Source organism: Microtus oregoni, unplaced genomic scaffold, assembly GCF_018167655.1.
Source record: "Microtus oregoni isolate MIOR12 unplaced genomic scaffold, Mior012 000011F_ref0000422, whole genome shotgun sequence".
Classification (NCBI taxonomy): Eukaryota; Metazoa; Chordata; class Mammalia; order Rodentia; family Cricetidae; genus Microtus; species Microtus oregoni.
This window is the reverse complement of record NW_024543070.1, coordinates 42,334,201-42,355,958: the sequence shown is the minus strand read 5'-3', so window position 1 is coordinate 42,355,958 and position 21,758 is coordinate 42,334,201. Positions and strand designations below refer to the sequence as shown.

The 21,758-nt window shown below is 42.8% G+C and overlaps 1 protein-coding gene across 4 annotated transcripts in view; it reads right to left on the bottom strand.

Moving 5' to 3' along the window:
• Positions 1–17,734, bottom strand: part of LOC121453262 (N-acetyltransferase ESCO1-like) — a 76,079-nt gene extending 58,345 nt beyond the window's left edge. The window contains exons 1-3 of one of the 4 annotated variants that reach the window (XR_005974988.1): positions 17,550–17,734; positions 14,474–14,517; positions 732–822 (exon numbers count right to left, since the gene is read on the bottom strand). The gene's annotated coding sequence lies outside the window, so the exon portion shown is untranslated. The remainder of the gene's footprint in view (positions 1–731; positions 823–14,473; positions 14,518–17,549) is intronic. The other 3 variants (XM_041659863.1, XM_041659861.1, XM_041659862.1) reach the window with 3 other exon arrangements.
• Positions 17,735–21,758: the final 4,024 nt, after the last annotated feature.

Here is a 21,758-nt window from a genome sequence, read left to right as displayed (position 1 = left end):
AAATGAATAACCGGGCAGTGGTGGCGCACGCCTTTAATCCCAGCACTCGGGAGGCAGAGGCAGGCGGATCTCTGTGAGTTCGAGGCCAGCCTAGTCTACAGAGCTAGTTCCAGGACAGGCTCCAAAGTCACAGAGAAACCCTGTCTAAATAAATAAATAAATAAATAAATAAATAAATAAATGGATGAAAAAGAGTAGGAGCTGAAAAGATCATGGTTAAGAGCACTAGCTGCCCTTCCAAAGGATCAACCCAGGTTTCTAGCACCCCCAGGGAAGCTCACAACCATCTATAACTCCAGTTGCAGAATCTGATGCCACCCTATGGGCTCCAAATGCAGTGGTGCACAGACATATGCACAGGCAAAACACCTATCCATATAACATAAAATAAAAATTTTAAGCTGGACGTTATATTCATCCTTTTTAATCTCAGCACCCAGATCAAAGCCAGTTTAGCCTACATAACAAGGTCCAAGTCAGAAATGGATATGCTCTTCTAGAGGATCCAGGTTCGATTTCCAGCACCCACAACTATAACCTCAGTTCCAGTGGAACAAGAAAGCACATGGTGTACAGACATTCAGATATGCAAAACATTCATACATACAAAGTTAAAACAAATAATTTTAAAAATAAAATTGTAAACTTAAACTTCCCTAAAAATATAAAATATATTTAGTCTTTTAATCGTTTCAAAATACACAAAATTAATGAAGTTAGAAGCCACTTACCTTAATGAAATGGAAATGCTGTTTTACCTTTTCAAGTTTCTTGATGATGCCTCTAAGGGATGTTTCTAATTACTTCTGTATATTTGAAAACCTTTTAAAAAAAAGAGAGAGAGAGAGCTCTGTAGCTAAAGGAAAACAAGTTACTGAGAATACATAATTCAAAAAAATAGAAGTCTATTGTTATTAAAAATTGCCAAGCTGGGAAGTAGTGGCACATGCCTTTAATCCCAGCACTTGAGAGGCAGAGACAGGAGGATCTCTGTGAATTCCAGGCCACCCTGATCCACAAAGCTAGTTCCAGACAGACAGGGCTACACAGCGAAACCCTGCCAATAAATAAATAAATAAGCAAGCAAGCAAGCTGGCCAGTCAACCAGCCAAAACAGGCTGGAGAGATAGCTCAGCAGTTAAGTGCTTGTTGTTCTTACAGAGAACCAAGACTCAGCTCCTAACATCTACATAGTGCTTCATAACTATCTGAAATTTTAGCTACAGGAAAATTACCCTCTTCTGGCCTGAGACCACCAGGAACACATGGTCCATGTACATTCATGCAGGCAAAACATCCATGCGTAAAATAAAAATAAATCCTAAAAAAGTAGGTTAAGCAAACATAGCCTATAAATACCAGTCTACAGATGATTCTTCAATATATGCAGAACGCTCCAGAACTAGAAGTGGTTATTATCTCAAACTGTAGTAAGTTATACTTAAGAAACAAATAAACAAACAACAAAAAGAACTGCTACCTTCTGCCTCAATCACTACGTCCATGGAAGAGGTGTACTTTTCCTTCCCAGCTGATGAATGTGTTACTTAAATTTTATGGACAGAATACACTTCAACAACCCAAAGCCCTAGCTATCTTACTTTCATTGGCCAGTAAAATGTTACTGAAAATGATGCACACAGAACATGAATATATCTACCTGTCTGGGTTTGCACTCTTACACCTTTTCTATCACAGTGAGAATAGCTTCTCTAGGAATCTGCTGCCTCTGCCTAGGCCTCAGAATGAACTCAAGGACAAAACTGAGTTAGTCTACAAGTGAGGCCAAGTCCAACCCACAAGGAAAAGTAAAGCCCACATATACCTGCATGATAATTACAGCAGCCACAGATATCCTAAACTGAGTTCTATCAAAGTTTCTTTTTTCTTTTTTTCCTTTGAGACAGGGTTTCTCTGTAGCTTTGGTGACTGTCCTGGAACTAGCTCTTGTAGACCAGGCTGGCCTCAAACTCACAGAGATCCACCTGCCTCTGCTTCCCGAGTGCTGAGATTAAAGGCGTGCGCCACCACCACCCAGCTCTACCAACGTTTCTTAAACAACAAAAATTGACTGGTACACATGAAAATTTAGTAAATATTGAACATCAAAGGAATAACTTGAAAACTAGGGAAAGAGCATATATGATTTCCTTTAACATGTGTGCATTAAGAAACTTAATTTTGCTAGGCTGTTATGGTGCACGCCTTTAATCCCAGCATTCAGGAGCCAGAAGCAAGCAGATCTCTGTTAAGTTTAAAGCCAGCGTGGTCTACAGAATGAATTCCAGGACACTCAAGGCTACAAAGAGAAAAGCTGTCTCGAAAACACAACAATAACAAAAAAAAATTAATTTTTAGGCTAAGCATGTTGGCACACACCTTTAATTCCAAAACTTGGAAGGCAGAGGTAATCAGATCTCCTTGAGTTCCAAGCCAGCCTGGTCTACATAATAGCTCCAGATCAATCAGGGATAATAAGAAAATAAAAAAAGAAAAAAGAGAAGAGAAAAGAAAAAGAACTATTTAAAAAACAATCTGGCTGTGTCTGATGACACACATCTTTAATCCCAGTACTGGGGAGGCAGTGGCAGGCAGATCCGAGTTCAAGGTCAGTCAGGACCACACAGAGGAAACCTGTCTCAAATAATAATAATAATAATAATAATAATTAATTAATTATTGGTATGGGTTTCAAGACAGTGTTTCTTTTTTTTTCCCAGAGGGGATTGACACATCATTGTCACAAATAAGCCCAGTACGGTCAGAAACACTGAGCAGATAAAGTGCGAATGCAGAGAGACCTGGCAACAGGAGAGAGGAATCCAGCTCACCTCCTCCAAGTCCCCAGCCTGAAAAGGTATTTCTACTACACAGAGCAAGGGTAGCTGGGTAATCCAATTTATAGTGCTCTGAGCTAAGGAACACAAACTCATACTAGTGGACTGTGTGCAGAGCAAGGAACAGGAAAGTCAAAATATCATTTCCTCATAGACATTCCTAGACACAGAAATACCAAAAGTAATTTTCCAACTTCCTGGATGTGTTATCTATTAAGGAATGAGACAGACAGATCTCCTTGAGTTTGCCAGCCTGGGCTACAGAACAACTTCCAGGACAGCTAGGGATGTCTACTACTTCCCAGGGACTCAGAACTGATGTAGTAGACACTTTCTTACACCCTTAGGAACACTAAATTTCTGACTAGGAAAAACTCATTTACCTTCTTTGCTAGCTCCCAAAAGCAGAGCCAGTATCCCCTGCGAACACTGGGGAGAAAGAAGCTTTAAGAGAATTTGGCAGCATTTAAAAAGCATTAATGATGGGAGGCAGTCACAGGTGTATTTATGAGAGTTCAAGGCTAGCCTCCTCTGTATATTGAGTTCCAGGTCAGCCAAGGCTACATAATGAGATACTGTCTCAAAAAACAAAACAAGCATTAATGAATATCAAGATTAATTATAAAGATAATTAATTATAATTATCTTGAGGCATTTTAGGCGTCTATTAAGCCTGGGAATGAAAAATAACCTGGTTAAAGAATTCATGCAATTTGAACAAGCTGAGTGAACTATGGCATCAAGTCCAGTTCACCCCAGTTGTTTCTATTTCCAAATTAAAAAGAAAATCAGACTGACTTTTGAGACCAAAAGAAACACTAAAGGTCATCTAGTCATCCTAGTGTCATACAGCACTGAACTCAAAAGGACCAGGATCAATTGCATCTTCCAGGGACCTGAGAATTCCTGGCCTCACTTTGTCCTCAGGAAATCCAAATAAGGAGACACTAGAAGAAGCCTGCAGTATGCTTCCCTGGCAGCCAAGAGTCAAGGCTTGGAGTGAACTCTCAAGTAGAGAGATAAGGGGTGCCATCTTCCTGCACTGTCCTGCAAGAAGCAGACTGGTGTGGTTCTGTGATAAACAGAAGAGCAGGGAGGGCTCAGTGGGAAGGGCACAGTCCTCCCACATGGGAAGCTGCTCAGGCAGGCTGATGGCTGGAACACTAGACAAGATTCAACGTCTGAGAACTGCTATGAGCCAAGGGTAGACTTGGGAAAATCTTGAAGGGATACTCACAGTTGGATAGTTTTCTGACTTAGCCGAATACCTCTATAACTGAACTGCAGAGGAGATTCCATTATTGGTACAGCTCTATGCCTGAGATGACACACTAGCAAAAACAAAATAACAACTACCCTGTGATGTCCTCAAACCACTGAGATGGGTCAGGAAACACTTGGCAGTTATAAAGTTTGTTCTATTTTGTTTGTCTTTTGAGACTGTGTATCCCTGACTGGCCTGGAACTCACTTTGTAGACCAGGTTGGTCTCATACTCGGGGATCTGCCTGCCTCTGCCTCAGCTTCCTGAGTGCTGGGATTAAAGGCAAGTACCACACCCAGCTCCTAATGGTTCTTAACACTGCCAGCTGTCATTCTTTCCTTGTACTGAGGGGCTTCCCGGTCGTCAGTTCCCTACCTGGAGGTTTCAATCCCAGGCACGGCTCCCAGGCAGGCTTTCCCACTGAGTGTACTCAGTCTCCTCGCCCTATTCTGGTCCTACTTTGGCTTTTGTTTTCCTTTCTACCTCTCTTTCCAGCTACTTGAATCATTCTGACATGTAACAAGACAGATAGAAATTCTGACTGGTTCTTAGGGTAATCAGTATCTGATGGTGACCATTAGATTATTATTGGTAGGGCTGGAGAAATGGCTCAGAGGTTAAGAGCACTGACTGCTCTTCCAGAGGACCCGGGTTCAATTCCCAGCACCCACATGGCAGCTCACAACTGTCTGAAAATCCAGTTCCAAGGGATCTGACACCCTCACACCAATGCACATAAAATAAAGATAAATAAATCATAAAAAAATTAAAAAAAAAGATTATTATTGGTATGGCTGGAGCTAACAACCCTTCTAATCTGTAGTTTCTTTCTCATGTGTTCAGTTCACTGTGAGAGACTTATCTCATCTTTGCAGGCTGCTTTTATCCCCCGAATCTCATTTCTTCCAGTGGTGTGGAGCTGTGCACCTGTGCACACTCACAGAGGCCAGAGGGACATGTTGTGTATCCACTATTCCTCTGTCACTCCCCACTTTGTTCCTTTGAGGCAGGGTCTCTTCCTCTTTCCCTCTTTCTCTCTCTTTCTCTCCCTCTCTTAGTTAGAACGGCAGCTACAAAGTCCCAGCAGTTATCCTGTCTTCAGCCCTTCAGTTCTGGGGTCATAGTAGTGTGTAGGACTAGGTCCAGTTTTTGTTTGGGTACTGGGATCCAAATGGCAGTCTTCATGCTTGCGCAGCAAACACTCTTAATCACCAAGCCATCTCTTTACTTCTGGTGCTGGCGACTGAACCTTGTGCACGTCAGACAAGCACTCCAACACTAGCCCACATCCAGGACTTTTCCTTTTTTTGCACTCTAACCTTGCTGCCCTCCTCTTACGGTGTGGGAAAAATGAAGCAGCACAAAGCCTTAGTTTATATGTCAGGCTGATTCTGGCTGTCTTCTGCCATTGACTTAATATGCAAGTGTAGATGATTTGCTTGCCTGTCTGGACTACATAGATGATTTCTCTGAGACATCTTTCAGATCAGGTCACATTGGAAAAAACTCAATCACTTCATTAGAAGAGATTCTAACTTCAAGACATGTTTCTATATCTCTTTGAAACAGCTAAAAAGAGGTTCCTGTTTACTATATATTTTACTATTTAAAGAAAGCAAGTGTTATCTGTGGAGAAATAGACCTGGCAGCCCCTACACTGGACTAATAAAAGCAAATCCTTGTAATAAGCAGAGAAATAGACCACAAATGAGACCTGGCAGTGTCAAAAAGGGTCTATAAATTAAATATTCAAAGAGGAGAACAATGTTTGTCAAAACAATCCTGTACAAAAAAGAACTTCTGGAGCCATCACAGTCCCTGACTTCAAACTCTACTACAGAGCCTCAGAACTGAAAACAGCCTGGCATAAGAACAGACAGGAGGACGAATAGAAGACACGAATGTCAATCCACATATCTTCAAACACCTGATTTTTGATAAAGAAGCAAAAAATATCAAATGGAAAAAAGAAAGCATATTTAACAAGTGATGCTGACATAACTGGATATCAACATGTAGAAAAATGAAAATAGACCCATATCTATCACCATGCACAAAACTCAAGTCCAAATGGATCAAAGACCGCAAAATAAAGCCAGCCACACTGAACCTTACAGAAGAGAAAGTGGGAAGTACACTTGAACTCATTGACACAGGGAACCACTTCCTTAATATAACCCCAAGCTGCACAGACACTGAGAGAATTAATAAATGGAACCTCCTGAAACTGAAAAGCTTCTATAAAGCAAAAAACACAGTCAACAAGACAAAACAACAGTCTACAGAATGGAAAAAGATCTTCACTAACCCCACATCAGACAGAGGTCTGATCTCAAAAATATACAAAGAACTCAAGAAATTGGACACCAAAAGATCACATAATCCAATAAAAAAAAAATGGAGTACAGACCTAAACAGAGAACTCTCAACAGAGGGATCTAAAATGGCTGAAAGACACTTATGGAAATGTTCAACAGCCTTAGTCATCAAAGAAATGCAAATCAAAACAACGCTGAGATTACATCTCACATCTGTAAGAATGGCCAAGATCAAAAACACTGATGACAACTTATGCTAGAGAGGTTGTAGGGAAAAGGGAACACTTCTGCATTGCTGATGGGAATTCAAGATGGTACAACCCCTTTCGATGTCAGTGTGGTGATTTCTCAGAAAATTAGGAAACAACCCTCCTCAAGACCCAGTAATACCACTTTTTGGTATATATCCAAAGGATGCTCAATCATGCCACAAGAACATGTGCTCAACTATGCTCACAGCAGCATTGTTTGTCATAGCCAGAACCTGGGAACAACCTAAATGCCCCTCAATCAAAGAATGGATTAAAAAAAAAAATGTGGTACATTTACACAATGGAGTACTACAAAGCAGAAAAAAATAACGACAGCTTGAATTTTGCAGGAAAATGGATGGAGCTAGAAAACATTATTTTGAGTGAAGTAACCCAGAAACCCAGACACAGAAAGACAATTATCACATGTACCCACTCATAGGTGGTTTTTAAACATAAAGCAAAGAAAGCCAGCCTACAAACCACAATCCCAGAGAACATAGACAACAATGCAGATACTAATGGAGACTTACATAGATCTAATCTACATGGGAAGTGAAAAGTAGAAAAAGACAAGATCTCCTGAGTAAATTGGATCATGGGGACCTTGCCAGAGGGTTGAAGGGGGGAGGGAAGAGGCAGGGAGGGGAGCAGAGAAAAATGTAGAGCTCAATAAATATCAATTAAAAAAAAAAGTGAGCCGGGCGATGGTGGCACACACCTTTAATCCCAGCACTCGGGAGGCAGAGGCAGGCGGATCTCTGTGAGTTCGAGACCAGCCTGGTCTACAGACCTAGTTCCAGGACAGGTTCCAAAGCCACAGAGAAACCCTGTCTCGAAAAACCAAAATAAATAAATAAATAAATAAATAAAGTGTGTATCACCGCTGCCCAGCTGTCCTGGAAGGTAGACCAGGCTGGCCTTAAACTCAAAGAGATACACCTGGAGTGCTGGTAGTGTGCCTCCACACCCTACAAAAAATTTTTATTACATTTATTTGTATACGTGCACAGACATTTACACATGCCTGCCACAGTACACATGTGGTGATTAAAGGTTAGCTTATGGGAACAGTTCTTTCCTTCCATCACGTTGTTTCCTAGGCTCAAACAGGCTAGAGGTATGCCAGGCAAGAACCACCTCAGAAGTTCTATTTTGTTTTCTGAGCCTGGATCTTTCTATGTAACATTGACTGAACTTTGTTGTGTAAACTCAGCTGGTTTTGAACTCAATACTCAAGGCTATGAGGCTAAAGAGATCGCTCTGAGGTTAAAAGTACTTGCTCTACCAGAGTGTTCAGCTGGAACTTCCAGCTACTCCCGCTTGACCCAGAAAATCCCATCTCTCTCCAAACCCCGCCCTCTCAGAAAATCTCCAACAAAGAAATGGCTACAAAAAGCCCAGTTCTGCATTCTTGGCAGCTACTTTGGCTCCTCCCATGAAAGCCCCACCTAAAGCGTACCATCCTTGGGTACAAATCCAGTTTATGGAAAACACATCATCTTGCCTACAGGGTGTTTAAGCTCCCTTTTTCCTGCTTCTTCTCCTGCCTCAATCTCTGGGGGCTGAAGAATTCACCTGGGAGTTGCTTTGTTTAAAATAAACCCTTCCTTTTACTTTTTTCAATTCAGCTTGATCTGGCTTACTGCTATCAAGGTACAAAACCTATTACAGAAGACTTGGGTTGGAATCTCAGCATGACAACCACTGCTGCTGACTAAGTTCCAGCATCTTGACACTGCCAATGACAGTTCTCCAGCACCCTCTTACTTTCATTTTTAATAATTCTCACTAAGTGTTGTTATGATGTGCTGGCCTGTCGCCACCTGGGTACCCTGTCCCTTTAAGAGACAAGCCCTTCCCACTCCCAACCATCCCCTTATGTCAGGCAGCTTGTGCTCTTTTTGTCCCTCTTCTGAAGGGGGTGGCTACTGCCTTTCTCCCTCCCCCCCCTCTCGCCAGCTACCTTTCTTCTCTTTAAGAGACAAGCAGGCTGATCTTCAGCTTCTGGCCTGAGCTCTCTCTCTCTTTTCCGGCCGCTTCTGCCTTTCTCCCCATTTCTTGCCTCCCCCCTTTTTCACTCTCTCTCCTCTCCCCCCTCTCCCTTTTTCCTTCCCCTCCATAACCCCCTGAATAAATAAATATTCAACCTCACTCTGCATGTCATGTTGATCCATGTCTCTGTCTCTTGCCTGACCTCCACGCGTCTCCCTGCCTGGGATTCAGCCACTGCTCCGGGGCCCTCTGCCTACCGCCACATGGCCCGCTATCACCACTTGGGGACCTACAGCATCTCCGCTGCCTACTGCTGCTGGAGATCCTGCAGCATTTTTAATTTTTCCATTACACCTTCCCTTTCACTTTCATAACCCACTAAATAAGCTCTATACCCAAACTCTCTCTCTGCATGGTGTATCTGTCTGTCTCTCACCTGTCATGGTCTCCCATCCACCAAGGCCTCTGGGGACCCATGGCTACCCCACTGAGACCTGGGGTGACCTACTGCGGCCCCTTGTGAGACTGCTGCCCTCATGGGACTGGTCTCCCACCACCATTCTTAAAAAAGAATAACAAGTGTTATGGGAGTTTTCCTTATGCCTTTTCCTTTGGGAAATTTTGTGTGGGTTTCAGTAGGGGATGAGGATATATACAATGACAGCCTCTTTAAACAAAATAATTAACTCTTTGGAAAAAAAATTCCAAGCCACAGTAGTACGCATGATAAAACTGCTAGAAAATTTAGACAGGTAACATATGCTTGACAAATAAGGTATATTTGATAAATAAGATATACTTGATAATCAAGATTTATAAATTCATAAGGTCTACTCAGGTTCACAGCAATACTTGTCTAGCTTCATCTTTGCTCACTTTAAGCTTTAGCTATTTAGATAAACTAAGCCATATAAAAAAACTGCAATATTCTATAATGGAGTGCCTGGTCCCCTGAAGAGAGTCCTTCTTGCAAGGTCAGGCATTTAAACAATCGCCCCATTTCCTCAAGGGCTTGAAGTAAAGTGCTGCTTGCCTTACCTCTGGCAAGAGTAACATGATTGTAATGACTATTAACTTGTCAGAGTAGATGCTAGCTTCCTCAATGGCTGCTTACAAGCCCCATCCCAGCTCACAAGCCCCCTTTCTGATCCTTTGTGTAATTATAGAGTATAAAAGGTGTAGCCTTTTCTTCAATAAAGCAGCAGCCACCCCCGACTTAACTAAGTCTTCCTTCTTCCATTTGCCTACTCCACATCTCTCCTCTTTGGGGCCTGAAATCCACAGCAGCTGGACTCCAGCACACAACCACCTTTAACTCTAGTTCCAGGGAATCTGATACCTTCTCTTTTAGCCTCAGAAAGTACCAGGGACACATTTGGTACAAAGACATACATGGGAGCAAAACACGCATACAGTTAAAATAATATTTAAATAACTTTATAAACTAAATATTCCAGGCTAGTTTCAAATTTGTCAAATCCCCCTGCCTTAGTGTCTCAATGCTGGAGTCTTTTATTTCTGACAAATGTATAGATGGGATTTGTATTCTTCATCTTCCTCCCTCACCTTTTCAGTGTTAGAATTATAGGTGTGTGCCACCACACACCCTGTTTCCTTGGGGGGAGGGGGAGGAGTTGAACAAGAAACTACAGAACTTGATTTAAAATGAAACAGGGAAGAGACCACAGCTGAAAGGTAGGTAGGGAAGAGACCACAGCTGAAGGTGAGTCTACCAATTAGGAAACTTGCTTCCAAGGTGCACACACATACACGCAGGCAAAAACACCCACAAAAATTTTAAAACAGAAACAAACTAATTTGGTTCTTCAACCCATTCCTTTTCTTCGAGTCTCTTTGGTTCTAGGTTAACAGGTATCCCCCAAAGACACATTTGTGTCCAATCCCCAGAACTGTGATTTAAAAAAAAAAATCTTTATAGCCCACAATCACCCACTTTTAAAAAAACCAAAGGTCTTAAGCAGCTCATAAAGTTAACCATAGTGCACACCTGCCTATCCTAGAACGAGTTCTAGAGGCCAGTGATGTGGCTCAAGCAGGCAAAGATGCTGCTGCCAAGCCTGATCACCCTATTTCAATCCCCAGAACCCAAATGGTAGAAGACCACTGACTCCCATACCCTGTCCTCTTCCACATATATTACACACACACAAATAAACAAAACAAATTTAAGAGTGGATTTCTGAGACCAGAGCAGCCATTAGATAGTCAATGATAATGCAGGGTTTATCAACTTCATCACTATTAAATGAGCTGATAAAGGTCGTGTAATGAAGAGCTGCCTGTGTGATCAGAGGATGTTTAGTAGTATTCATGGCCAATACCCGCTAGAAGTCAATAGCATCCCTTTCCCCAACACTGACAAAATACCTTCAGATACTGCCAAATGTTCCAAAAGGCAAATTCACCTAGTTGAGACAGACAAGATTAGCAGTTACAGAACACTTACCAAGGAATTGAAGTAAGGTGAACCAATTTCCAGAGATATACTGTGGTACTCCACAATTATGTGAGTTCTGAACTACACTTAGGTTTACAGGGCCTGGTGTGTTTCCTGATAAATCCTAATGTTAAATAGTTTCTGTTCTTCTCTCTCACAAGCTCTCACTCTGCAGTCATCTCTTCGTTTCTCTGTGTAACGTTCCAATTAACTCCCATAATTTAAGGTAATTTAAGTTTCTCTCATGTTAAAAAAAAATACCTAGCAAGGGCTGGCTAGATGGCTCAGCAAGTAGAGATATTTGTCACAAGTCTGGGTACCTGAAACCCACATAAAAGTGGAAGAAACTGACTCTATACCTACATACACATCATGCACACACCTCCAATAACAAAAAAACGTGGGGCCACATGCATGTTAGACAAACACTACCACTAAGCTGCACTGACAGAACTCTGATATAATGTCAGTTTAAACAATTATCAGCCAATTCATGATACCATGCCCTTTCTCCACCCATTCATGAGTGATGTGGGATTCACCTCTGTATCCTGTGAACACTATTGGTTAATAAAGAAATTGTCTTGAGCCTGCACAGGGCAGAATAGAGGTAGGTGGGGAAAACTAAACTGAATACTGGGAGAAAGAAGGCGGAGTCAGAGATACACCATGTAGCTGCCCCTGGGAACAGACAAGCTGGAACCTTACTGGTAAGCCACAACCTCGTGGCGATACAGAGATTAATAGAAATGGGTTGAATTAAGATGTAAGAGCTAGCCATTAAGAAGCTAGAGCTAATAGGCTAAGCAGTCATTTAATTAATACAGTTTCTGTGTGGTTATTTTGGGGCTGAGCAGTCGGGAACAAGCGGCCTCCTACAACACATGAGGATCAAGAATTTAGTACCTCATAAAAAATAAGTTAACTAGCCGGGCGGTGGGGGCCCACGCCTTTAATCCCAGCATTTGGAAGGCAGAGGCAGGCGGATCTCTGTGAGTTCGAGACTAGCCTGGTCTACAGAGCTAGTGCCAGGACAGGCTCCAAAACCAGAGAAACCCTGTCTCGAAAAACAAAAAAAAAAAAAAAAAAAATAAGTTAACTACAAGAACAAAAGAAGCATTTATATAAGCAAAAATATTCAAAACTGTTCTAAAATACTCAAGAAAAGTAGTAAGAAGTCAGTCAGACTTTTGAGATGGAGTTGCTACGTAACCCAGACTGGACTCCACCCCCCAAGTGTGATTACAAATGTGTATCACACCTGGTTTCCAAGATAGAATTTTGACAGCCTTTAAAAACAGCAGGTACATAAACTGTTAATTTTTTTGTTTTTTTGCTTTTTGAATTTTTTTTGTTGTTGTTGTTGTTGTTTTTTGAGACAGGATTTCTATATAGCTTGGAGCTTGTCCTGGAACTCACTCTTGTAGACCAGACTGACCTCGAACTCAGAGATCCACCTGTCTCTGCCTCGTTTTTTTGTTATTGGAGGTGTGTGCATGATGTGTATGTAGATATTGAGTGTTGGAAATAAAGGCGTGCACCACCACTGCCCAGCTAAATATACATTTTTAAGATGCTACAAATCCCTGGACAGTGATGGTGCACACCTTTAAACCCTGGGAGGCAGGGGCAGGTGGACCTCTGTGAGGTCAAGTCTAGCACTTTCTACAAAGTGAGTTCTAGGTGAGCTAGAGCTGTTATACAAAGAAACCCTACCTCCAAAAACAAAACAACAAAAGGATGACTATAAATCAACATGTTATATACACTGCACAGAAAAAATACACAGAGATGCAACTCAGTAGAAAATCATTTGCCTGGCATGTATCAGGTCTTAGGTTCCATCCCAAGCACAAAATAAAGACAAAAAAAAATGCAGGGTTCCCTATAGTTCCAGCTACTCAAGGAAGCTGAGACAAAAGGATCCCTTTGAGCCTAAGAGTTCAAGGACAGGCCAGCCCTGTAACAACAAAGTGACACCACCTCACTCAAAAAAAAAAAAAAAAAAAAAGATAAAAACGAGACCAGTGATTTTACAATTAAGTACAGGCAGGGTAGTACTCACTTATTGATTTGTTAGACAATCACAATTATCTAAAAATAATTTTTTTAGTTTTTGGAGACAAGATTTCTCTGTAGCTTTGGAGCCTGTCCTGGAACTAACTCTTGTAGATCAGGCTGGCCTGGAACTCACAGAGATCCACCTGCCTCTGCCTCCCGAGTGCTGGCTCCTGAGTGCTGGGATTAAAGGCTGTACCACCACTGCCCGGCTTCTAAAAATTATTAAATTTCCCTCTCAACATAGTACTATGAAGTTGGATTTTTCTTCATGTACTTTGACCAGAAAACAGCAACTGATAGAGCTCATTAAACAACCCAGTTGTATTCTATTAAGCTAAACACTAATTTACAAAATGTAATACAACTACCACTCTTTGGCAATCTAATTGGCATATTGTTAGGTATCATTAAAGATGCTACTCATATTATCTATTTTTAGATTTACTTATTGGATATGTGTGAGTGTGTTGCCTGTATGTATTTTGTCCACCATATGTATGTGACCTATGAAGGTCAAAAGAGGGTATCTCTGCAACTAGAATTAGGGATGACTGTAAGCTACCATGTGGACAGTGAGAACTGAACCTAGGTCTTCTAAAAGAGTAAGCAAGTGTTCTTAACCACTGACTCATCTCTCCAGCAGTTTATATTAACTTTTAATTCAGGCATTGATACATTTGAAGATGATTACTTATAACACAATAGCTATAACATATATAACAATATCAACAAAAGCTTCTTAATCCTACATAAGAGCTCGGCAGTGGCAACTGCCTTTTTAATCCCAGTACTCAGGAGCCAGAGACAGGCGAATCTCTAGACACTTGAGGCCAGCCCGATTGATTCAGGAGCAATTTCAGGACAGCCAGAGCTATACAGAGAACCCCTGTATCAGAAAAACAAAACAAAACAAATAAAGACAAACAAAAAGCTATTTAGAATCTGTGGTAATTTGAAAGTAATTGCCCCATAAACACAAAGGGAGTGGCACTATTAGGTGTAGCTTTGTTGGAGGAAGTGTGTCACTATGGAAGTGGGATTTGAGGTCTCATATATGCTCAACCATGTTCGGTGTCTCAGACCACTTCCTGATGCTTGTGAGTCAAGACTCTTAGCTCCTTCTCCAACACCAGTGGCTACCAGAACAGCATGGGCCAAGTCCTGCCCAGATGATAATTAACTAAACTTCTGGTGTCTCTTCACAGCAGTAGATCCTACATGATCTTTAAGAGGACAAAGGAATTCTGAAATTTGAGAACAAGAACAATAGCCACAAGTGGTGGTACAGACCTGTAATCACAGCAGTTGGGAGGCCTGGGTTACACAGCAGGAACCTATGAAGGAAGAGGAAGAGAAAAAAAGGAAAAGAGGCTGGGTGTGGTGCTTCACACCTGTAATCTCAGAGGGCTCTAAGGTGAGACGCTCTCACTCCAAAAGACAGTAGGGAGGAGGGAGAGCACAGTGGGTGTTTACCAACAGAGAAGTGGAAGTAGGTATACTTCAAGGCCAGCCTGAGCTGCTTGGAGCAAAGGGAGGGAGCCACTACATTAAAATAACAATGTCTTTTTATTTACTCCTACAGGATAAGAATGAATCAAAAATTCGTAACATCCAATTCCCAAACAGAAAAGACCCACAGTCCTACAAATTGCCCTTGCTCCAGTGAATAAATTCCCACCCCATTCTCAGTCAAAGAACTATAATGAAACTCATGGAGGCCACACATACACACAGACACACAGAGACACACACAGAGAGACATAAAAGTAGTAGGGATTCTGAGAAGAATGCCAATGGGAGAGAGGGAGAATGAGAGGTGAAAATGATTGAGATTTATCATAAAAATCAAACTGCCATCTGGCTGGTGGGTCTCCACAGAAGGAGTAAAGGAGTAAAGGTATAAAAGGTTGCTGGGCAAAATAAAAGTTGCTGTTCTTTCAAAAGCAAAAATGACAGAGAATAATGCTTCATTACCAACTAGAATTACAGTAATAAAGTTTCTGTAAATATAAAGCCAAAGAATTTTCACTGATGCATGTACACACATAAAAAGCCTAAGCTTCAAAAGGGTTAACAGAATTCTAATAATCATCTTAGTTCATTACCAACAGTTGAGGTTATTTAGTGAACTCTAGGAAGGACAAACGTCATAAAAGTCATAGAAAAAAACCGACTATTATAAAAATACATCATTTTGAATTATACAGCGCTAGTCACTTATAGGACAAATAACAATCAACTCTGTGTGTTGAAGTCAACAAAGACCATCCCGCAAAGGGAGTTAATGATATTCATCATAGTATCCTTTCTGTGAAGTATAATTTCTCAATTTAAATGTAGGCACAAAAACCTGGCAAGGAACAGATTAAATAAGATTAAGATAAATAGAACTTGAAGAAGGTAGGGCAACACTGAGGAGGCTCAGCTTCCCCGGAGTTCTGGTGAGAGACAGATTCTCCCCAGTATAGCCACTCTTAGCTTTCAGGATCCATGAAGAACCCTAATTAAACTCATTGGCATTCCCACCCCAAAAGTAAAAGGGACTAGCAGAAAAGAGAAAGGTGATCAGAGGGAATGGCAGAAAAAGAAGAAAGGGTAGTGAGGGAGTAACTATATATAATTGAAAATATGAATACATGTGTGAAAATGTAATAGTGAAATAATTATAACATACTAATCAGCAACTTTTAGAAATTTTGTTCATTAAGAATTTCTATTGCTAGGTATGGCGGCACACGCCTTTAATCCCAGCAGTCTGGAGGCAGACACAGGCAGATCTCTGTGAGTTTGAGGACAGCCTGGTCTAGAGAGTGATGAGCTCCAGGACTGCCAAAGCTGTTACTCAGAGAAACGCTGTATGGAAAAACCACACAAGCACACACACGCAGGCACGCACACGCACGCACGCACACGCACGCACAGCGTGTCTACTACTACTAACTTCCTCGTTTCCTCAGACGATAAATTAGGAGTTTCCAAATTAAGCAGTTTCATTTAGTTTTGTTTTGTTCATGATAGTCTCGGTGGGAATTTTATAAAGTTTTTTCAAGTTAAAAAAAAATTCATTAGAGTTAGTACCCTATGTAAAATGCAATCACAAAAGTGAAATACAGCTTCAGTTCACTGAAACCTTGACCAGCACAGCTGAAATTGTGTTTCACCAACTTTCTTACTTCTGGTCCTAGAGCCCTGGCTCATGTTAAGCTATACACTACGATCGACATCCTGAGCTTTGAGTCAGCTCTCTCCTCCCACATGATCAAGTATCAAACTCAGCTTGTCAGGCTTAGCCTTTTTACCAGCTGAATCATCCCCTCGGCCCTCATTCCTACTTTGTAAAAATTGTTTAGATTGGGGGAGGAGCATCAGGTCACATCCTCATTATTTCACCAAATAACATGCAGTTTTGTGCCTGGTGCAGTGGTGACCGCCTTTAATCCTAGCACTAGGGAGGCAGAGGCAGGTGGATCTGAGTTCCAGGCCAGCCTGAACTATATGGTGAAAACGGGAAAGAAAAATAAAAACAGTTGTTTTGTAGTATCATTTAGGGACTGCATGGGTGCCACTGCTTCTTGCTACAAGAAATCCATTTCTGCTAAGACTACAGTACTTCTTGTATCTTCCTGTACTTCCCACTCCCTCGCCTACCGCCACCCACTTGCACAACGCACCATTTGGAGGTGAGGTGTGGGGATCCGATTTTTGGACCTCTGGTGACACAGACAGGTTACTCTGCCGGTGCAAAATCTGACGAGCGTGATCAAAATCTAATATCCAATTCACTTCCGCTCACACCTCTCCACCGTACAAAACTTCCTGGGGCCCTCAAAGGACCCTACCTGTGCTTCGGCCTCCATCTCCAGGTTGCATTACTTCCTGAGATGGGGAACCGGGCCATCGCTCCCCTCCCAAGATGAAGACGCGGAGTCGGGATCCCCCACATCCTGCCCGCAGGCTGCAGGGCCTCAGGGTTCAGGCCGGGTCAGCGGGAGGCGCCGCTGCCGCAGCCCCGCTGCCGCAGGAGACTGGAGAGCGACGGCGGAAAGACGGACGGACGGAAGGAGGGCGGGAGGCCGGGGGCGGGGACCAGGCCCCGGCTACCTGCGGACTCCGAGCGCAGGCTGCCGGCAGTCGCCATGGCTGCAGCCACCTCCGGCCGTCCGAGGACCCGGCTCCTCTGCGACTCTGACAGCCGGCAAGCAACGGCAGGTGACGCGCGACCGCCCACCTCAGGCGCCCGCGGCTACGAGCCTTCCCGCTGGTTCCGGAGGTGCGAGCAGCCGGGACCCACGAGGAAGAGGCGTGCGGCGGGCGACAGCGAGGACAGCCGCCCGCCGTGGCGAGGGCCGTGGGGATGCTCACCTACCTCCCTGCTGCGCGGCCGGCGTCCGCCCGGAGCCTGGGGCGCTCACATCCGGGTACCCGGAGACGCTCAGCTGCTTCTGCCGCGACCGTCGCCGCCCGCGGCAAACACCAAACTTCCGGCGGCGGCGGCGGCGACGCCTCTCGGTTCAGATGGGAGTTACCTGGGGCCGTCGTGGGTGCGCTTGCGCAGCGCTTCTCCAGCCCTAACCCGCTCAGCTGACGTACCCAGAAGACGAAGATGGCCGCTACGCTCCCTGCGTGTCACGCAGTTTTCACCCGGGCCGAGACAGCCGGGCGTCGGGGAAAGAAGAGCGGAGTCCACACTCGGCGCAGGCGCACTGGGAGGCCTAGCGTGTGCGACTCCGCGGGTGGGCGCCCTTCGGGACGGTGGCGGCGCCCCCTGTCGGTGACGGCTGGTCCTCGTGCTCGTCTCCGGCCCGGGAGATGGGACGGAGGGCCACATTGTGGAAGAACAGAGCTATCTTCTGACTGCCACATGCCAGCTGTGGCATATGTACAAGCCGTGGCATATGTACAAGCAGCAAGCCCTGTAAGATCTGAGCACCTCCACAGCCTGCAAACGCGAAAGTGTAATACATTGCTCACTGCTATACTCAGGAAAAGAGGAGCTGAGTATGGAGTGAACCCCTTCCTTAGACTGGTGGGGACAAAGTCAACCCACGGGCCAGCCCTGCTGAGGATGCCTCTCTATTGCCTGCTACCTGCTGAGGGGGTCATGGCAGGCAGAACACTTTATCCTAAAATCATACTGTGTTGTTTACACTTTATCTAAACAATGTCCAATCTGTGGATCACATATTCTAGTCATGATACACACACATAAATGAGAACTATAATAAATTTGTAAAGCCCCTTTAAACTCACCCAAGGCCCCAAAAGGTGAGGGGTTTGCTCAGAATTTCCATCATTTTCTGTGGGAGCGAATCCTTTGATCTTTCTTTAATAGTGGCCTTTAAACCCTGCACTGGTGGCACACGCCTTTAATCCCATTTAATACAAGCACTTGGGAAGCAGAGGCAAGTGAATCTCTTCCAGTTGGATCAAGGCTAGCCTAGTCCACAAAGAGTGAGTTCCAGGACAGCGGGGGAGCATTAACATAAAGAAAAGGATTAAATGGCCATTCTTATCTGAAAACTACACCAGATCACGGGATTCACCCTTTCTTTACCAATGTTCTTATGCCTGAGAAGTTAAGAGCCTAAACAAAACTATAGTTTCCACTAAGTTTACTGAAGTTGATATTCAGACAGGCTAAGGCTTTTAGAAGTGTCCAAAGAAAGGGCCAAAAGTAGTTGTTTTGGGTTTCTGAGAATTTCAGTAACTCAGGCCTCTCATTTTCTTTGTAGTTTAGAATGACCTTGAACTCCCAATTCTCCTGTCTCCACCTCCTAAATCCTGAGCTTCCACGTCCAGAATCCTGATTTATGCTTTAATGGCATGTAGGAAATGGCTCGATAAAGTTTTCTTCACTATAAAATTATAGAACCACGACGTGATGTGAGACACGATTGCTTCTGACAGCACCAATATAGTCCCCCAAAATGATAAGCACCAAAGATATTCCACTTGGAGTTTGTTTTCTTCTTGGCACAATTGGCCTTTGGGCAAGGAACTGCCCATGCCTCGACCATTGACAAAGTACATGGTGTCCATACTGGATACGCAGAACAGAAGAAAAAGACTGCCAAACTTTGCCAAGACAGTGTAAGACGGTTCAAAAAAATTTCCTGCCTCTAAAAAATGGTCTGTCAGTTAGGCTAGGTATTAGCCAAAGTTGGTAGCTTCAACATTGCAAGTGAGACTTTGATTACTCTGGTAGCCAGTTGTCTGTCATATACTACACGCTTTGGAAGCTGCTTGATTGCACTTACTGCCTACTTAAATAATATTAGATAATATTACCCTTCTCATGCCTTCGATGAGGTTAAAGATAGATAGTCATAGTTACCTTCCCCTTATGATTTAGCCAAGCCATTTTTTTTTTTTTTTTTTTTTTTTTTTTTGGTTTTTCGAGACAGGGTTTCTCTGTGGCTTTGGAGCCTGTCCTGGAACTAGCTCTGTAGACCAGGCTGGTCTCGAACTCACAGAGATCCGCCTGCCTCTACCTCCCGAGTGCTGGCTCCTGAGTGCTGGGATTAAAGGCGTGCGCCACCACCGCCTGGCCTTAGCCAAGCCATTTCTGATACAAGACTTCGACTCTTTAAAATAAAATGTTTATTAAAACATTTAGCATGTGTTCCTTGCTTAATATTGTTCATGCTGGTTGTAATCCTAATTTTATACTTGATATCTGTTCCTAGTGTATGGAGTTTTGCATTGGGTTTGAAACTCTCTTATTTAAACAAAGGGGGTTTGTGATGGGGAATGTCTGTCAGCTGATGATCTTTAAGAGGTGGGACCAGGTTAGGGCATGACCTTTTGGGTACCCTGAGAAAAATGCTAGGTCGCCCAAGGTTCTCTCTCCCTGTGGTTCCTGTGCTACACAACTGAGGCTGGACTTCTCTTTCCTGTTTCATGAGTTTGCCCCTTCTAATAAAAAAATATAATTTGTTTATCTTGGAGTTAGCCTGGGTTTCTCCAACCTGTGTCATTCTACAGTGAGGTTTCCTTTCAGTTTATCTTTACTGAGTTCACACCAGTGCATACACACACACACACACGAACATTCTTACAAAATATACCTTCGTAGTAATGTGTTCTGCTCCATTAGCTTTAGATAAGAGCATAAAAACTCATGTCAGACCATATGAAATCATATGTACTTACCTTTGGTAAAGAAGTAATTTTGATGAGCCAGCCTACCTCCATCTTAGACTTCAAAGTCATCTTGTAGTAAAAGACAAGCTAGGTTCATTCGTGTTTATAATCAAAGCTTTGTTTCTCAAGGATTGTGCTTTGTCCCAACTGTAATCGTAACTGCACATAGTTCTATACTGCCTGTTCTAGGAATGGCAACCATGTATTTGTTTCAAAATGTTATTTATAACCATCTTGCAGCCCTTCCTTTGTTTAAAACAGCTATGACTACCTAATGTTATGACCACTATGGTGGTCTGAAAGAAAATGTTACCCATAAAGAGTGACACTCTTAAGTGTGCCCTGTTGGAGTAGGTATGTCCTTGTTGGAAGAAGTGGAAGTGTGTCACTGTAGGAGTGGGCATTGAGGCTTCCTATGCTCAAGCTATGCCCAGTGTCACAGTTGCTTCTGCTGCCTGTGGATCAAGATGTAGTATTCTCAGCTTCTCCAGCACGGTGTCTGCCTGCGTGCCACATGCCATAGTGATAACGGGCTGCATCTCTGAAACTGTAAGTTGCCACCTCAATGAAATGTTTTCCTTTGTAAGAGTTGCTGTGGTGACAAGACACCATTGTCTCTTCACAGCAATAGAAACCCTAACTAGCACAACCACCTTGTGACCACCTTGCAATTATGCCTTTGTTTCAGGAGGTCCTTAATGACTACCTTGTTATACTTATGTTCTACTCTGTAACCTTGCCTACTTTGCCTGTAAAATCCCAGATCAGGAAACCCCCTACCCCTGAGCTATAAAAACTTTGTCTTCCTCATATCTAGTGCTGACCTCTTGAACCCTACTTTAGGGGGAGGCAGTTCATATACATAAATTTTAAAACGTTGCTTTAATTAATTTTTCCATGATGATTTGGATTTGTGGTCTTTCTCCTTGATTCTTTGTTATACATACAGATATAGACATAGAAAACATAGATAGATAGATAGATAGATAGATAGATAGATAGATAGATAGATAATTTAGATAGATAGACAGACAGATAGATAGATAGATAGATAGATAGATAGATAGGCATGGAACCATAATTCTAGAACTCAGTAGAATGAAACAGGAAGATCAAGAGCTCTAGGTAAGGTTGACCTCAGGTACAGTGGAAGATCTTGTCATGTTCCCTTAAAGTAATTTAAAGTATAATTAATAATCTGTTTATTGTAGATGTTCATCTTTAAAACTATATATAATCAGTTATTTAAATGTGCAGTGAAAAACAAAATGTTGGCCAGGCGATGGTGGCACATGCTTTTAATCTCAGCACTCGGGAGGCAGAGGCACGCAGATCTCTGTGAGTTCAAGGCCAGCCTGATATACAGAGCAAGTTCCAGGACAGGCTCCAAAGCTACAGAGAAACTCTGTCTCAAAAAACCAAAAAAAAAAAA